This window comes from Castor canadensis, chromosome 13, assembly GCF_047511655.1.
Source record: "Castor canadensis chromosome 13, mCasCan1.hap1v2, whole genome shotgun sequence".
Taxonomy (NCBI): Eukaryota; Metazoa; Chordata; class Mammalia; order Rodentia; family Castoridae; genus Castor; species Castor canadensis.
The window spans coordinates 3,926,163-3,941,741 of NC_133398.1; positions in this window are offsets into that span (position 1 = coordinate 3,926,163).

Below are 15,579 nucleotides of genomic sequence, written 5' to 3' on the forward strand. Positions count from 1 at the left end.
ACTTCTTGCTTTCCATCTCAGCTCACTCTTCCATTCTCAATATTACCATTATTATTATTACAAGCTAGAAAATACTTAATTACACACAGTACAGGGACAGTAACAACACCAAGGACAATGACAGGAAGACAGAAAAAACAAGGAAACCAGTTTCCCCACAGCAAAAAATTAGTACAGGAACCAGAGGGGAATGAAGAGAACAGAAACTCAGAGCCAGACTCCAACAAAATGAAGATAAACTATGCCAAAGGACCCAATGAAGCCCACAAGAATAATTTAAAAGAAGACATACTACAAGTACTCAATGAGAATTTTATAGAGATGATACTGGATAGGGTCAACCAAAATGTACAGGAGACACTCAAGAAATTCCAAGACAATAAAAATAGAGAATTTGAAAAAGCAAAAGAAGAAATAAAGGAAACCATAGAAGCACTGTATAAACACCAAAGTGAAAGAGAGAACACAATGAATAAATGGATAAATGAACTCAGGACAAAAATAGACAACAATAAAGAAGAAAACAGCCAGGATATGGAAAACCTCAGAAAAAAGAACGAAACAGAACTGCAAAACAAAATGGAAGGCCAATCCAGCAGAATAGAACAAACAGAAGACAGAATCTCAGAACTTGAAGATGAAATGGTAATTAAAGGAAAAACTGAAGAACTATTAATTAAACAACTCAAGACCTGTGAAAAGAAAATGCAAGAACTCACCGACTCCATCAAAAGACCAAACTTGAGAATCATGGGCATCGAAGAAGGAGAAGAGGTGCAAGCGAAGGGAATGCGTAATATATTCAACAAAATAATAACGGAAAATTTCCCAAATCTAGAGAAAGATATTCCCATACAAATGCAAGAGGCCTCCAGGACACCAAACAGACCAGATCAAAATAGATCTACCCCACGACATATCATCATTAAAACAACAAGTTCAGAAACTAAGGAAAGAATATTGAAGGCTGCAAGAGAGAAAAAACAAGTAACATACAAAGGTAAACCCATCAAAATCACAGCAGACTTCTCAACAGAAACATTAAAAGCAAGAAGAGCGTGGGGTGAGATCTTCCGGGCACTGAATGAAAATAACTTCAACCCCAGGATACTCTACCCAGAAAAGCTATCATTCAAAATAGATGGAGCAATAAAAGTCTTCCATGATAAGCAGAAACTAAAACAATATGTGACCACAAAGCCACCATTACAAAAGATTCTGCAAGGGATCCTGCACACAGAAAGTGACACCCAACTTAACCATGAAAAGGCAGGCAGCACCAATCCACAGGATAAGAAAAAGCAAGACAGTAGAGAGTAACATCAAGTTAGGTACACACAATCAAACCTTCAAACAACTAAGATAACTAAATGGCAGGAATCACCACATACCTATCAGTACTAACACTTAATGTTAATGGACTTAATTCACCCATCAAAAGACACCGTTTGACAAAATGGATTAAAAAAGAAGATCCAACAATTTGTTGCTTACAGGAGACTCATCTCACCGACAGAAATAAGCATATGCTTAGGATGAAAGGCTGGAAGAAGATTTACCAAGCCAATGGCCCCCGAAAACAAGCAGGAGTAGCAATACTTACCTCTGACAAAGTAGACTTCAAACCTACATTGATCAAACGAGATAAAGAAGGACATTCCATACTAATAAAAGGGGAAATAGACCAAAAGGAAATAATAATCATCAATCTGTACGCACCGAATGTCAACGCACCCAATTTCATCAAACATACCCTAAAAGACCTAAAAGCATATATAAACGCCAACACAGTGGTTGTGGGAGACTTTAACACTCCATTATCATCAATAGATAGGTCATCCAAACAAAAACTCAATAAAGAAATCCAAGATCTAAAATATGCAATAGATCAAGTGGACCTAGTAGATGTCTACAGAACATTTCATCCAACCTCTACACAATATACATTCTTCTCAGCAGCCCATGGAACCTTCTCCAAAATAGATCATATCCTAGGGCACAAAGCAAGCCTCAGCAAATATAAGAAAATAGAAATAATACCATGCATACTATCTGACCACAATGCAGTAAAAGTAGAACTCAACAACAAAAGTAAAGACAAAAAACATGCAAACAGCTGGAAACTAAATAACTCATTACTTAATGAAGAATGGATCATCGAAGCAATAAAAGAGGAAGTTAAAAAGTTCCTAGAAGTCAATGAAAATGAAAACACAACCTACCGGAACCTATGGGACACAGCTAAGGCAGTCTTGAGAGGAAAGTTTATAGCCATGAGTGCATATATTAAAAAGATTGAAAGATCCCAAATCAATGACCTAATGATACATCTCAAACTCCTAGAAAAACAAGAACAAGCAAATCCCAAAACAAATAGGAGAGAAATAATAAAAATAAGAGCTGAAATCAACGAAATAGAAACCAAAAAAACCATACAAAGAATTAATGAAACAAAAAGTTGGTTCTTTGAAAAAATAAACAAGATCGATAGACCCCTGGCAAACCTGACTAAAATGAGGAGAGAAAAAACCCAAATTAGTAGAATCAGGAATGCAAAAGGGGAGATAACAACAAACACCATGGAGGTCCAGGAAATCATCAGAGACTACTTTGAGAACCTATATTCAAATAAATTTGAAAATCTAAAAGAAATGGACAGATTTCTAGATACATATGATCATCCAAAACTGAACCAAGAGGAAATTAATCACCTGAATAGACCTATAACACAAAATGAAATTGAAGCAGCAATCAAGAGTCTCCCCAAAAAGAAAAGTCCAGGACCTGATGGATTCTCTGCTGAATTCTATCAGACCTTTAAAGAAGAACTGATACCAACCCTCCTTAAACTGTTCCATGAAATAGAAAGGGAAGGAAAACTGCCAAACACATTTTATGAAGCCAGTATTACACTTATCCCAAAACCAGGCAAAGACACCTCCAAAAAGGAGAACTATAGGCCAATCTCCTTAATGAACATTGATGCAAAAATCCTCAACAAAATAATGGCAAATCGAATTCAGCAACACATCAAAAAGATTATCCACCACGACCAGGTAGGCTTCATCCCAGGGATGCAGGGGTGGTTCAACATACGAAAATCAATAAACATAATAAACCACATTAACAGAAGCAAAGACAAAAACCACTTGATCATCTCAATAGATGCAGAAAAAGCCTTTGATAAGATCCAACATCATTTCATGATAAAAGCTCTAAGAAAACTAGGAATTGAAGGAAAGTTCCTCAACATTATAAAAGCTATATATGACAAACCTACAGCCAGCATTATACTTAATGGAGAAAAATTAAAACCGTTCCCTCTAAAATCAGGAACCAGACAAGGATGCCCACTATCTCCACTCCTATTCAACATAGTGCTGGAATTCCTAGCCAGAGCAATTAGGCAAGAAGAAGGAATAAAAGGAATACAAATAGGTAAAGAAACTGTCAAAATATCCCTATTTGCAGACGACATGATCCTGTACCTTAAAGACCCAAAAAACTACTCAGAAGCTCCTAGACATCATCAATAGCTACAGCAAGGTAGCAGGATATAAAATCAACATAGAAAAATCATTAGCATTTCTATACACTAACAATGAGCAAACTGAAAAAGAATGTATGAAAACAATTCCATTTACAATAGCCTCAAAAAAAATCAAATACCTAGGTGTAAACCTAACAAAAGATGTGAAAGACCTCTACAAGGAAAACTATACACTTCTGAAGAAAGAGATTGAGGAGGACTACAGAAAGTGAAGAGATCTCCCATGCTCATGGATTGGTAGAATCAACATAGTAAAAATGTCAATACTCCCAAAAGTAATCTACATGTTTAATGCAATTCCCATCAAAATTCCAGTGACATTCATTAAAGAGATTGAAAAATCTACTGTGAAATTTATATGGAAACACAAGAGGCCACGAATAGCCAAGGCAATACTCAGTCAAAAGAACAATGCAGGAGGTATCACAATACCTGACTTCAAACTATATTACAAAGCACTAACAATAAAAACAGCATGGTACTGGCACAAAAACAGACATGAAGACCAGTGGAACAGAATAGAGGATCCAGATATGAAGCCACACAACTATGAGCAACTTATCTTTGACAAAGGAGCTAAAAATATACGATGGAGAAATAGCAGCCTCTTCAACAAAAACTGCTGGGAAAACTGGTTAGCAGTCTGCAAAAAACTGAAACTAGATCCATGTATATCACCCTATACCAAGATTAACTCAAAATGGATCAAGGATCTTAATATCAGACCCCAAACTCTTAAGTTGATACAAGAAAGAGTAGGAAATACTCTGGAGTCAGTAGGTATAGGTAAGAACTTTCTCAATGAAACCCCAGCAGCACAGCAACTAAGAGATAGCATAGATAAATGGGACCTCATAAAACTAAAAAGCTTCTGTTCATCAAAAGAAATGGTCTCTAAACTGAAGAGAACACCCACAGAGTGGGAGAAAATATTTGCCAATTATACATCAGACAAAGGACTGATAACCAGAATATACAGGGAACTTAAAAAACTAAATTCTCCCAAAACTAATGAACCAATAAAGAAATGGGCAAGTGAACTAAACAGAACTTTCTCAAAAGAAGAAATTCAAATGGCCAGAAAACACATGAAAAAATGCTCACCATCTCTAGCAATAAAGGAAATGCAAATTAAAACCACACTAAGATTCCACCTCACCCCTGTTAGAATAGCCATCATCAGCAACACCACCAACAACAGGTGTTGGCGAGGATGCGGGGAAAAAGGAACCCTCTTACACTGTTGGTGGGAATGTAGACTAGTACAACCACTCTGGAAAAAAATTTGGAGGCTACTTAAAAAGCTGGACATCGATCTACCATTTGATCCAGCAATACCACTCTTGGGGATATACCCAAAAGACTGTTACTCCAGAGGCACCTGCACACCCATGTTTATTGCGGCACTATTCACAATAGTCAAGTTATGGAAACAGCCAAGATGCCCCAGCACTGACGAATGGATTAAGAAAATGTGGTATCTATACACAATGGAATTTTATGCAGCCATGAAGAAGAACGAAATGTTATCATTCGCTGTAAATGGATGGAATTGGAGAACATCATTCTGAGTGAGGTTAGCCTGGCTCAAAAGACCAAAAATCGTATGTTCTCCCTCATATGTGGACATTAGATCAAGGGCAAACACAACAAGGGGATTGGACTATGAGCACATGATAAAAGCGAGAGCACACAAGGGAGGGGTGAGGATAGGTAAGACACCTAAAAAACTAGCTAGCATTTGTTGCCCTTAATGCAGAGAAACTAAAGCAGATACCTTAAAGCAACTGAGGCCAATAGGAAAAGGGGACCAGGAACTAGAGAAAAGGTTAGATCAAAAAGAATTAACCTAGAAGGTAACACCCACGCACAGGAAATCAATGTGAGTCAATGCCCTGTATAGCTATCCTTATCTCAACCAGCAAAACCCCTTGTTCCTTCCTATTATTGCTTATACTCTCTCTACAACAAAATTAGAGATAAGGGCAAAATAGTTTCTGCTGGGTATTGAGGGGGGGAGCGGGAGGGGGTGGAGTGGGTGGTAAGGGAGGGGGTGGGGGCAGGGGGGAGAAATGAACCAAGCCTTGTATGCACATATGAATAATAAAAGAAAAATGAAAAAAACATTGTATGTATATTAAAGGAAAGGTCTGGCCCTTGGAGTCCTCCTGTAGATACCGGGGCGGGGGGCTCTCCCATGACCTGTCACTTACCTCTCAAAACAATTTGACAACACCATTCGAGGCTGGCCCCACTGTTTATGGGTTGTTGCTGCCACCTGTAACCTACTCCAAGAGGCTGAAAGTTTTACATTGGAGCTGCCCATTGTGATATATGTGCCACATCAAGTTCTGTTCCTTCTAGAACAGAAGAGAGATCATTGGCTGACTGCTGGTAGAATGAGAAAATATCAGGTCATCCTACTGGGTAGTCCAATTGTCAATTTAAGGACCATATCTATTTTAAATCCTGGGACCTTCTCCTGGCTCAAGAACATGAACCATTGATCATAATTGTTTAAGGGTTCTTGAGACTGTGTAATACAGGAGGTTGTACCTATCCAAACAGCCTATTTAGGAACCAGAGTGCAATCTATTCACTGACAGAAGCGGTTGCCGGACCCCAGATAATGGAGGCAGCAGACTTGCTTCCAGGGATGTTAGCCCAAAAACCTGAGCCAATCACTCTGACTAAATAAATGCATCTCTCAAAGGATAAAAAAGTGAACACACATAGTGAGTCAAAATATGCCTTAATGTTAGTACATGCTCATGGAGCCATATGGAAAGAAAGAGGACTCTTACCAGCAGGGAACAAGGACAACAAATGTATCTTGAAATCCTAGCACTAATACTGCTGTGGCCATGTACTAAAGACCCTGTATCCCAGGTGGGGTCACCCAGGAAGGAGAGCAGTGTTTACTCTAGAGTGCACCCCATCTTACACACGCATGCACCAAGATCCATGTCCAACTTCTGTTGACACAACTTGAGCTCTGAGTGCCAGAAGCTGTCAGTACCTACTTTGAGCAGCTCTCCCCACTGCTCTCTGAAGTCAGCAGCCACCAGCTCTTTGGAGCTCTGCGAACAGCTGGAGCTAGCATCTCCCAGGAGTTCTCTGGCTGCTAACCACTCTCAATGTTACCAGCCTTGGTTTCTGATCATTTTCTGTGTCAATAGTCTTTAGTGTTACTAGCTTGTAGTGCAACCAGCTCAGTCTGCTATGCTCAAGATAGAAATCACAAATAGGTAAATAAAATCATCTAAAAGAGGCATTATTAGGGCTTATGCTGAACACAATGTGGAATAACACACAGACAGACCCAGTGAGGATGAGAGGAGTGCTTCTTATATAGACTAAAGGATGTCCTGCCTGCTAACCACAGGTTTTTTCATGCTGGCCTGTGCGGGTGCACTGGGCTGGCCACCCTGACAGTTGCAGGCAGGAAATGGGCTCATTTCAGACCTGACCGGGGACATCTGAAGTAGAAACAGAGGGGTACAGTCATCCAGAAAAGCTTGGGGCAGGGTTATCTGGGACAATTAGGGGCTGTTTGAAGCTTGCAGAGTCAGGCCCTCTTCTCCTGTCACTGAATGGAGGGTGATGGGGAGGAGTGGCAGGTGCAGCACAGTGAGGTAGAGCACATGAGGATGTGCGTGGTGCTGTGGATATGGTCAGAGTTAAGAAGGAGGAGTTGCTGGTGGATGAGCTGGCCCTGGACATCCCCCAGCCTCATAGGAGGCTGGAGGCAGGACGGGGAAGACTGGACATGAAGGAAGGTCCTTCAAAGGAAATGGCAGGTACTCACCCTCTGCTCCTGGCCATCCAAGGATGCAAGGACACAGCATGGGTGAATTGGCTCCACTTGAAGGATAGAGAAGCCAACCAAGTGCAATGTGCCTGCTGCTGAAGGAGGGGCCACATCCATCTGGACAGAAGACTGGGAGTGGGAGCTGTTACTGGTCCACATGAAAGGGCCAGCTTTGCCTGATCAGACCACTGGGTGGGCTCTAGGTGCCCCTGGACACAAATGGTAGTGACCTGTAATAGGAAGGTGTGAGAGAGGGATGTGACAGCTCTGAGATCAGCAGGAAGAATGCTAGTTTCCCTCAGCTCCTTCTACCCTCAGTGCAGATATCAGTGCTCTGTTGACTTTTCCTACTATCCAACACACTTGGAGGCCATCCCCAGTGCACAAACTGGGAGGCCTGTGGAGTGGACCAAACCATAGGCCAAAAAGGTTACTGGGCCCAGCAGCAACTCTGGTTATGTAAAGAAGGGAAGCTTCTAAAGTGAATTGAGCCTGGAAGCTGACAACTGACACTTGACGGTCCAGTCCTCAGTCTGGCAGGAAGGGGAAACCTTTCTGAGTGGTACTGGGGATTCAATCCTAGAAAGAAGGATGCTCTAAAAAGACCCTGAATAAAATTGGAATAGTCATCCATCCCAACAGATGTGCAAATCACAGCTTATAGAAACAAGAACATGAAAAGGCAAGATGGCATGACTCTTCCAGAAATTTACAACTCCTCAGTAACTGAATCCAAAGATAAACAAAAAGTTGAAATGCCAAAGAATTCAAAGGTTTTATTTAAAAATGATAAACAACCTCAAATAGGATTCAAATAAGGAGACAAATGAAGTAAAGAAGTCAATTTAAGACCTGGACAAGAAAGTCAATAAGTTGGATGAGAAATCCAACTTAGAAAAGAAATTTGGCAGAGATTCTGAGGGAAAAAAACATAGAAATCTTGGAAATGAACAGATCAATAAATCAAATAAAAGACCCAGTGAAAAATATGATAAGTAGGCTAGACCAAGGAGAAGAAAGAATACCAGAGATTGAAAACAAGATTGAGGAATTATTACAACCAAATAGCCAAATAAAGAAATAATCAATTATGGCCACAGCATCCAGCACCTCTGGGACATTATTAAAAGACCAAACCTATAAATCTGTGTTGTAAAAGAGTGGGTCAAGATACAGCCTCAAGGTAGAAAAAATGTATTTAGTGGAATTATAACAGAAATTTCCCCAAATCTAGGAAAGAAATGGACATCAAATACATGAGGCATTTAGAACCCCTGACATGAACAGAAAATAACTCCCCAACATTATACTTCAGTTAAAGTGCCAAGATTCAGAACTAAGAAAGAACACTGCAAACTGTGCAAGAGAAGTGCCGAGCTTCTTACAACTCAACTGCAACCTTATCAGAATAAGGACAGCACTCTTGGCAGGAAGCCTAAAGACTAGGAGAGCATGACTTGATGTATCAGGTCTTGAAACAAAGTAACTTCCAGCCAACACTATACCCATCAAAGTTGTCCTTTAATCTTTTTTTTTGGCAGGGGGGGTGGCGAATACTGGGTTTAAATTTACGGCCTTATGCTTACTGGGCAAGTGCTCTACCACTTAAGCTACTCTACCAGCCCTACCCTTTAATCTTGAAGTAGAAATACTTTCCATGATAAGCATAAATTAAAGCATATCATGATCAGTAAGCTATCTCTGCAGAAGACACTTCAGTGGAAACTACACACAAAAGAGGAAGAGAGATATACACAAGCATGAGAGCTTAGGATGATAGATAAGCCAATAAGAAGCAGGAAATAATCAAACATCACTAGCACAGAAAACCTCTAAGATGAAAAACAAAGAAGTTAGTATATCCCTATCAATATTAACTCTAAATGTAAACAGACTTAATACTCCAATTAAAAGACACAGACTGGTTGAATGGATTAAGAAAACAAGATTCAACTATTTACTGTCTATAAGAAGCTCAACTCACTGGCAAAGACCCATACAGAACCAAAGTGCAAGGATGGAAAATGACATTCCAAGCAAATGAAACTTGAAAGCAAGCAGGAGTAGCTATACTCATATCTGACAAAGCAAACTTTGAGCCCAAATTAATCAAGGAGGGATAAAGAAGGTCACTAAATATTAATAAAGAGAACAATGTTAAGATGATATAACAATTGTAAATATATATGCATTGTTTGTGAACCCAATTTAATAAAACAAACACTACTGGACATCAATGGACAGCTGGGTCCAGACACAATGATCATGGGTGACTTCAATACCCCACTCTCCTCATCAAGACAAAAACCCACAAAGAAACTTCAAAGTTACACTGCACTGTAGATCAAAAAGACTTAATAGACATCTATAGAACATTTTGTCCAATGCTATAGAATACAAATTTTTCTCAACACCCCATAGAACTTTCTCCAAAATAGATGACATGTTAGGCAATAAGCAAGTCTTAACACATACAAAAAATCAAATAATTTCTTATATCTTATACCATAATAGAATAAAAATCAATAGCAAGAGAACAGAAACTATACAACCACATGGAGATTGAAAGATCTCCTTTCAATGAACAGTGAGTCACTGAACAAATCAGAAAGGAAATTTTAAAAATGTTAAAATAAAATGAAATGAAACATGACTTACCAGAACCTTCAGGATATAGCAAAGACTGCTCTAAGATGGAAGTTTATACCTATGAATACCTATGTTAAAAAGTCAGACAGATCACAAATAAATAACCTAATGTTGCACTTCAAGAGCTTAGAAAAGCAAGAACAAGCCAAACTGCAAATTAGTAGATTGAAAGAAATAAGAATCAGGGTAGAAATTAATGGAAAAGAAACTAAAAGGACAATGCCAAGGGTCAATGAAACAAAGAGCTGGTTCTTTGAAAAAGACAAATAAGATTGACAAACCTATAGCCAAGCTAACCAAAAGAGAGGACCCAAGTTAATAAAATTAGTGATAAAAGGGGGCTATTACAACAGATATCACTGAAATCCAGAGAACCACTAGGGAATATTTTAAAACTTAATCACAGTAAATTAGAAAATCTAAAGAAATGGATAAATTTCTAGACACATATGACCTACTAAAATTGAAGATGAAATAAATAACCTAGGCAGACCCATGTCTAGCAAACAGATTGAAGCTATAATGAAAAGTCTCCCAACAAAGAACAGTCCAGGGCCAGATGGACTCACTGCTGAATTCTATAGGAACTTTCAAGAACTGACACCATTGCTCCAGAAACTATGTCATAAAATAAAAAGGGAAGAAATACTGCCAAATTTATTCTATACAGCCAGTATTACCCAGATATCAAAACCAGATGACACACACACAAAACCTATATTTAATCAGATTAACCCCCTCTATTACTCCCCCTTACCTGCCCCCCATCCTTTATTACTCAGCAGCTTTCAGTGAGCTTAGTTGTGTCACCTTTCTACACAGATGAAATATATTTTGATATTGTTCCTCTCCTTTTCCTAGTCCTCTCAAATAGTCCCATTGTTACAGACATGTTCTCTCTCTCTCTCTCTTTCTTTCTCCACATATCTATGTATACATGATCATGTTTATATATGCATTTGTCTTTTGGATCTATCCTCCACATATGAAAGAAAACTGTGGTCTTTGTTTTCTGAATGCAGCTTAATCCACTTAACATGATGATCTTCAGCTCCCCCCATGTGCCTGCAGGGGTCAGGGGGTGGGTACTAGTGAGAGGGAGAGGGAAGTGGAGAGGGTGAAGGAGGAGGAATAACATTGAGGTTCTTCATATATTTTAAGTAGGGAGGAGAGGGCTAAGAGAGAATGATAGAGGGGTGACTCGAACCAAGGCACATTGTAAACATATATGGAAATGTGGCAGTAATCCCCCTCCCCCAGACAACTAGTATATGCTAATAAAAACATTTCAAAAAGAAAACTATAGACCAATATCCATGATGACTATATGTAAAAATCCTCTATGAAGTATTTGGAAACCAAGTTCAACAGCATATTACATTAAACAGACTTTACTCCCTGATCAAATCGGTTTCACTCCAGGAATGCCAGGGTGGTTCAACATACATAAACCAATAAATATAATACAGTACTTAAACAGAACCAAGGGGGGAAATCACACGATCATCTCAAAAGAATCACAGAAAGCCTTTAACAAAATTCAACATCCCTTCATGTTAGAAGTCCTGAAGAAACTAGGAATAAAAGGACCATACCTCAACCTCATGAAGGTTTTGTGCAACAAACCTATAACCAACATTACACTGAATGGAGAGAAACTGAAAGCATTCCCTCTAAATTCATGAATGAGACAAGTATAGCAGTTGTCTGCACATTTATTCAACATAGCACTGAAATTTTTAGCTAGAGCAATAAAGAAAGAAAAATTAAAGGAATACCAATAGAAAAAGAAGAACTCAAATTATCCCTATTTGCAGAAATATAATCCTACACTACCCCAAGACTCCACAAGAAAACTCTTAGATCTGAGATCTGATAAACACTTTAGAAAAGTAGCAGGATTCAAAATCAGCATAGCAAATTAGGAGCTTTTCTCCACGCCAATAACAAGGATGCCAAAAAAGAAATCAGGAAAACAATTCTATTCACAATGGCCTAAAAATATCTAGGACTAAACCTAATGAAAGACACAAAAGACTTCTACAATGAAAACTATAAACACTGAAGAAAGAAATTAAAGAAGACACTAAACGGCAGAAAGTCGTCCCATGTTCATGGATAGGCAGAATTGATATTATGGAAATGACTTCGTTATCAAAAGCGATCTATAGAGTCAATGGAATTCCCATCAAAACTCCAATGATGATTCTTCACAGAAATAGAAAAAACAAGGCTTACAATTCACATGGAAGCACAAAAGACCAGAAACAGTCAATCTAATTCTGAGCTGAAAGAGCAATGCTACAGATGCCACAGAACCTAACTTCAAATTATACTGCAGAGCCACAGGAACAAAAAAGCATGATACCGGTACACAACAGACAAATGGACCAGTGGAATAGCATAGGGAACCAAGAAATAAATCCACTCAGCTACAGTCACCTAATTCCACCTGATTTTTTGACAGAGGTATCAAAACTATGTTGGAAAAAAAGGCAGCTTCTTCAATAAATGGTGCTAGGAAAACTGTATCTCCACGTGTGGAAGACTGAAATTTGTTCTTATCTCTCACTTTGCACAAAAATCAACTCAAAATGCCAGGCACCAGTGGCTCATGCCTGTAATGCTACCTACTCAAGAGGCAGAGATTAGGAGGATCATGGTTTGAAGCTGGAGCAAATATTTTATGATAACCAATCTTAGAAAATACTCAACACAAAAAAAGGCTGGTGGAGTAGCTCAAGTGGTAGAGCGCCTGCCTAGCAAGTATAAGGCCCTGAGTTCAAACCCCAGTACCACCACCAAAAAAAAAGTAAGACCAGAACTTTGAAACTGCTAGGGGAAAATAGAGGGAAAACACTTCAAGACATACGCACACACAAAATCTTTCTGAACAGGACTCCAGAAGCTCAAGATTAATAGCCAGAATTGATAAATGGGATTGCATCAAATTAAAAAGTTTCTCCATCGATAAGGAAACAATTACAGAGTGATGAGGAAGTCAACAGAGTTGGAGAAAATTTTTGCCAGCTATTGAAAGGGGATTCATATACAGAATATATAAAGAACTGAAAAAGTTAAACACCAAAAGAACAAATAACCCAGTTAATAAATGAACAAATGAATTGGAGACAGTTCTGAAAAGAATCACAAATGGTAATACACACATGAAGAAATGTTCACCATCCTCAGCCACCAGGGAAATAAACATCATGACCACACTGAGATTCCCTTTCACCCTGTCAGAATGTCGATCATCAAGAAAGCAAACAACAAATGCTGGTGAGGGCATGGGGGAAAGGAGCCCTGCACACACGGTTAGTGTGAAGGTAAATTAATGCAACAGCTATGAAAATCAGTGTGGAGGTTCCTCAAAAAACTAAAATTAGAGCTATCACATGATCCAGCTATACCACTCCTGGGTACACACCCGAAGGAATGTAAGCCAGCATGCAACAGAGACACCTGCACACCCATGATTACTGCAGCCAAGCTATGGAAATCAAACCCAGGTGATCAACAAATGAATGGATAAAGAAAACACGATATGTAGACCCTATGGAGTATTATTCAGCCATAACGAAGAATGAAATCATGTCCACTGAAGAAAAATGGCTGGAACTGGAGATCATCACGTTAAGAGAAACAAGCCAGACTTAGAAAGACAAATACCTCAAAATTTCTTTCATAGTATGATCTGAATTTTTAAAAAGAGGGCATGAAAGTAGAAGGGGGACTATTTGGGAAGAAGAGGACATCTAGGAGAGGGCAGGGGAGACAAAAGAGGGCAATGGGGTGAATATGACCCAAGTTCATTGTATATATATATCCATATGAATGGATGAAATCCATTAACATATGAAGAAAAAGAAATATTCAGACATTGGGTGCCTCTGAGGGGACCAAGGGTTACAGCAATGGAAACAGTCTCTGGCTGAAGTGATGGGAGAGCCTGTGGGTGTGGAATGGGAGGTGATAAAAGGGTGGGGACAGGTGACCTCTCAGGTGCTGCAGGGGCTGAGGAACAGAGACCAAGGTGGGGCCAGAGTAATCCAGGTCTGCCTGGGCACCACTGGGGTCTCCAAGCTTGGGGTTGAGATTCCAGCAGCCAGAGGTGCCTGGTCTGACATTCGTCCTTGGACCACCCATGGCAGGTGTCCAGGGAAGCTGGACTGACCTGTGGACCAGGTTGGGATGTGGGGAAGGAGGTGTTGTCATTCACCAGAAGATGAAGGTACATGGCAGATGGGGCAGGGGTGCTGGACAGGGGTGCCCAGGATAGGCTGTCCACATGGGCATCATGGGCCCTCACCCTTCGGTGATTTCTATACCTGTGTTCAACACTCCCGAATCAAATCTCCATCTTCTCAGCTGGGTTTTTTTTCCCCCTCTTGCTTAGATGCTCTGAGAATCCTTTTCTACCCCAAGATGATTTAATTTCTTAAATTTTCACATGGAGGTCTTTGACCCTTCTGCAACTTACTTTAGTCCTGGACAATAAGGAGACGCACTGTGCCCACTGTTTTTGTAGGGGCCTCCAATGTGTCCAGGCTACCCTGGGCTGTACCTTGTGCCTGCTGGGTTGGCTCTATTTTAGGAAAACACAGTGGCTCCAAACAAAAACTAGGCCAAGGCAGGAAAGGAGCAAGGAGAAGATGCCAGGTCAAGGTGGGAGTAAGACTGGAGGGTCCCTGAGCTGGTGGTCACCTGCCTGAGCAATCAACGGTCTACTCAGGGAAAGACGGACAATTTGTAGACTTGTCCTCTGGGAACCCACATTCCTTTTGGAATTTCTGGTTTGGGGACAAATTAATCATCTGGGGTACAGAGCCTCTCCTCTGTCCCTGTGGCCCTCCATATACATGTGGGTCACTATCTGCACAGACCCTGGCCCCTGGACAAACCATAGGAGAGCCAAGATGGGGACAAGGACCTATGGAGGTTGTGATCAGCTTGATTTTGATTGAGGAGTGAAGAATGAGGATCTGGTAACCCTCCCTCTACCTCTGCCACTGAGACCATGCTGCTCAAAGTTGGGCTCCTCCTAGGATCCCACACAGTCCCACTGGGGCAGGAGCTGAGCCAGAGACCTGCATACTGCCTGCAGTCCTGACACCATGTCTCCTGTCCTAGCCTCTACAGTCACTTCCCACATGCTTCTGCCCAGGGCCCCATATCTTCCAAAGCCACTTGTGGTAGAGGATCATCAGAGGAACCTTTAGGACATCACCTGATCACCTGGGCCCCATCACCTTGGGGTCTAGACCCTGCTGGGTCCAACATCTCCCCATGGCTCCCTATCCTATCAGAGATCTTAGGGAACCAACCCAAGGTCCCTCCACAGATATGCTGAGCCCAGAGCATCTGCTGAAGCACTTTATTTGAAGTGAGGCAGGGTTGGGGCGGGGGCAGAGGGCTAAGGCAGGAGAGATGGTGTAAGGAAGATGGGTAGTCTAAGCATGAGGGTGGTCCAGGCAGGAGAGGTAGTGCAGGGAGGTCCCAGCTCTGTGCTGGAAGCAGGGTTAGCTCAGGAGGTGTAAACCTGGGTGGCTGTTGTGATAGAAGAGCA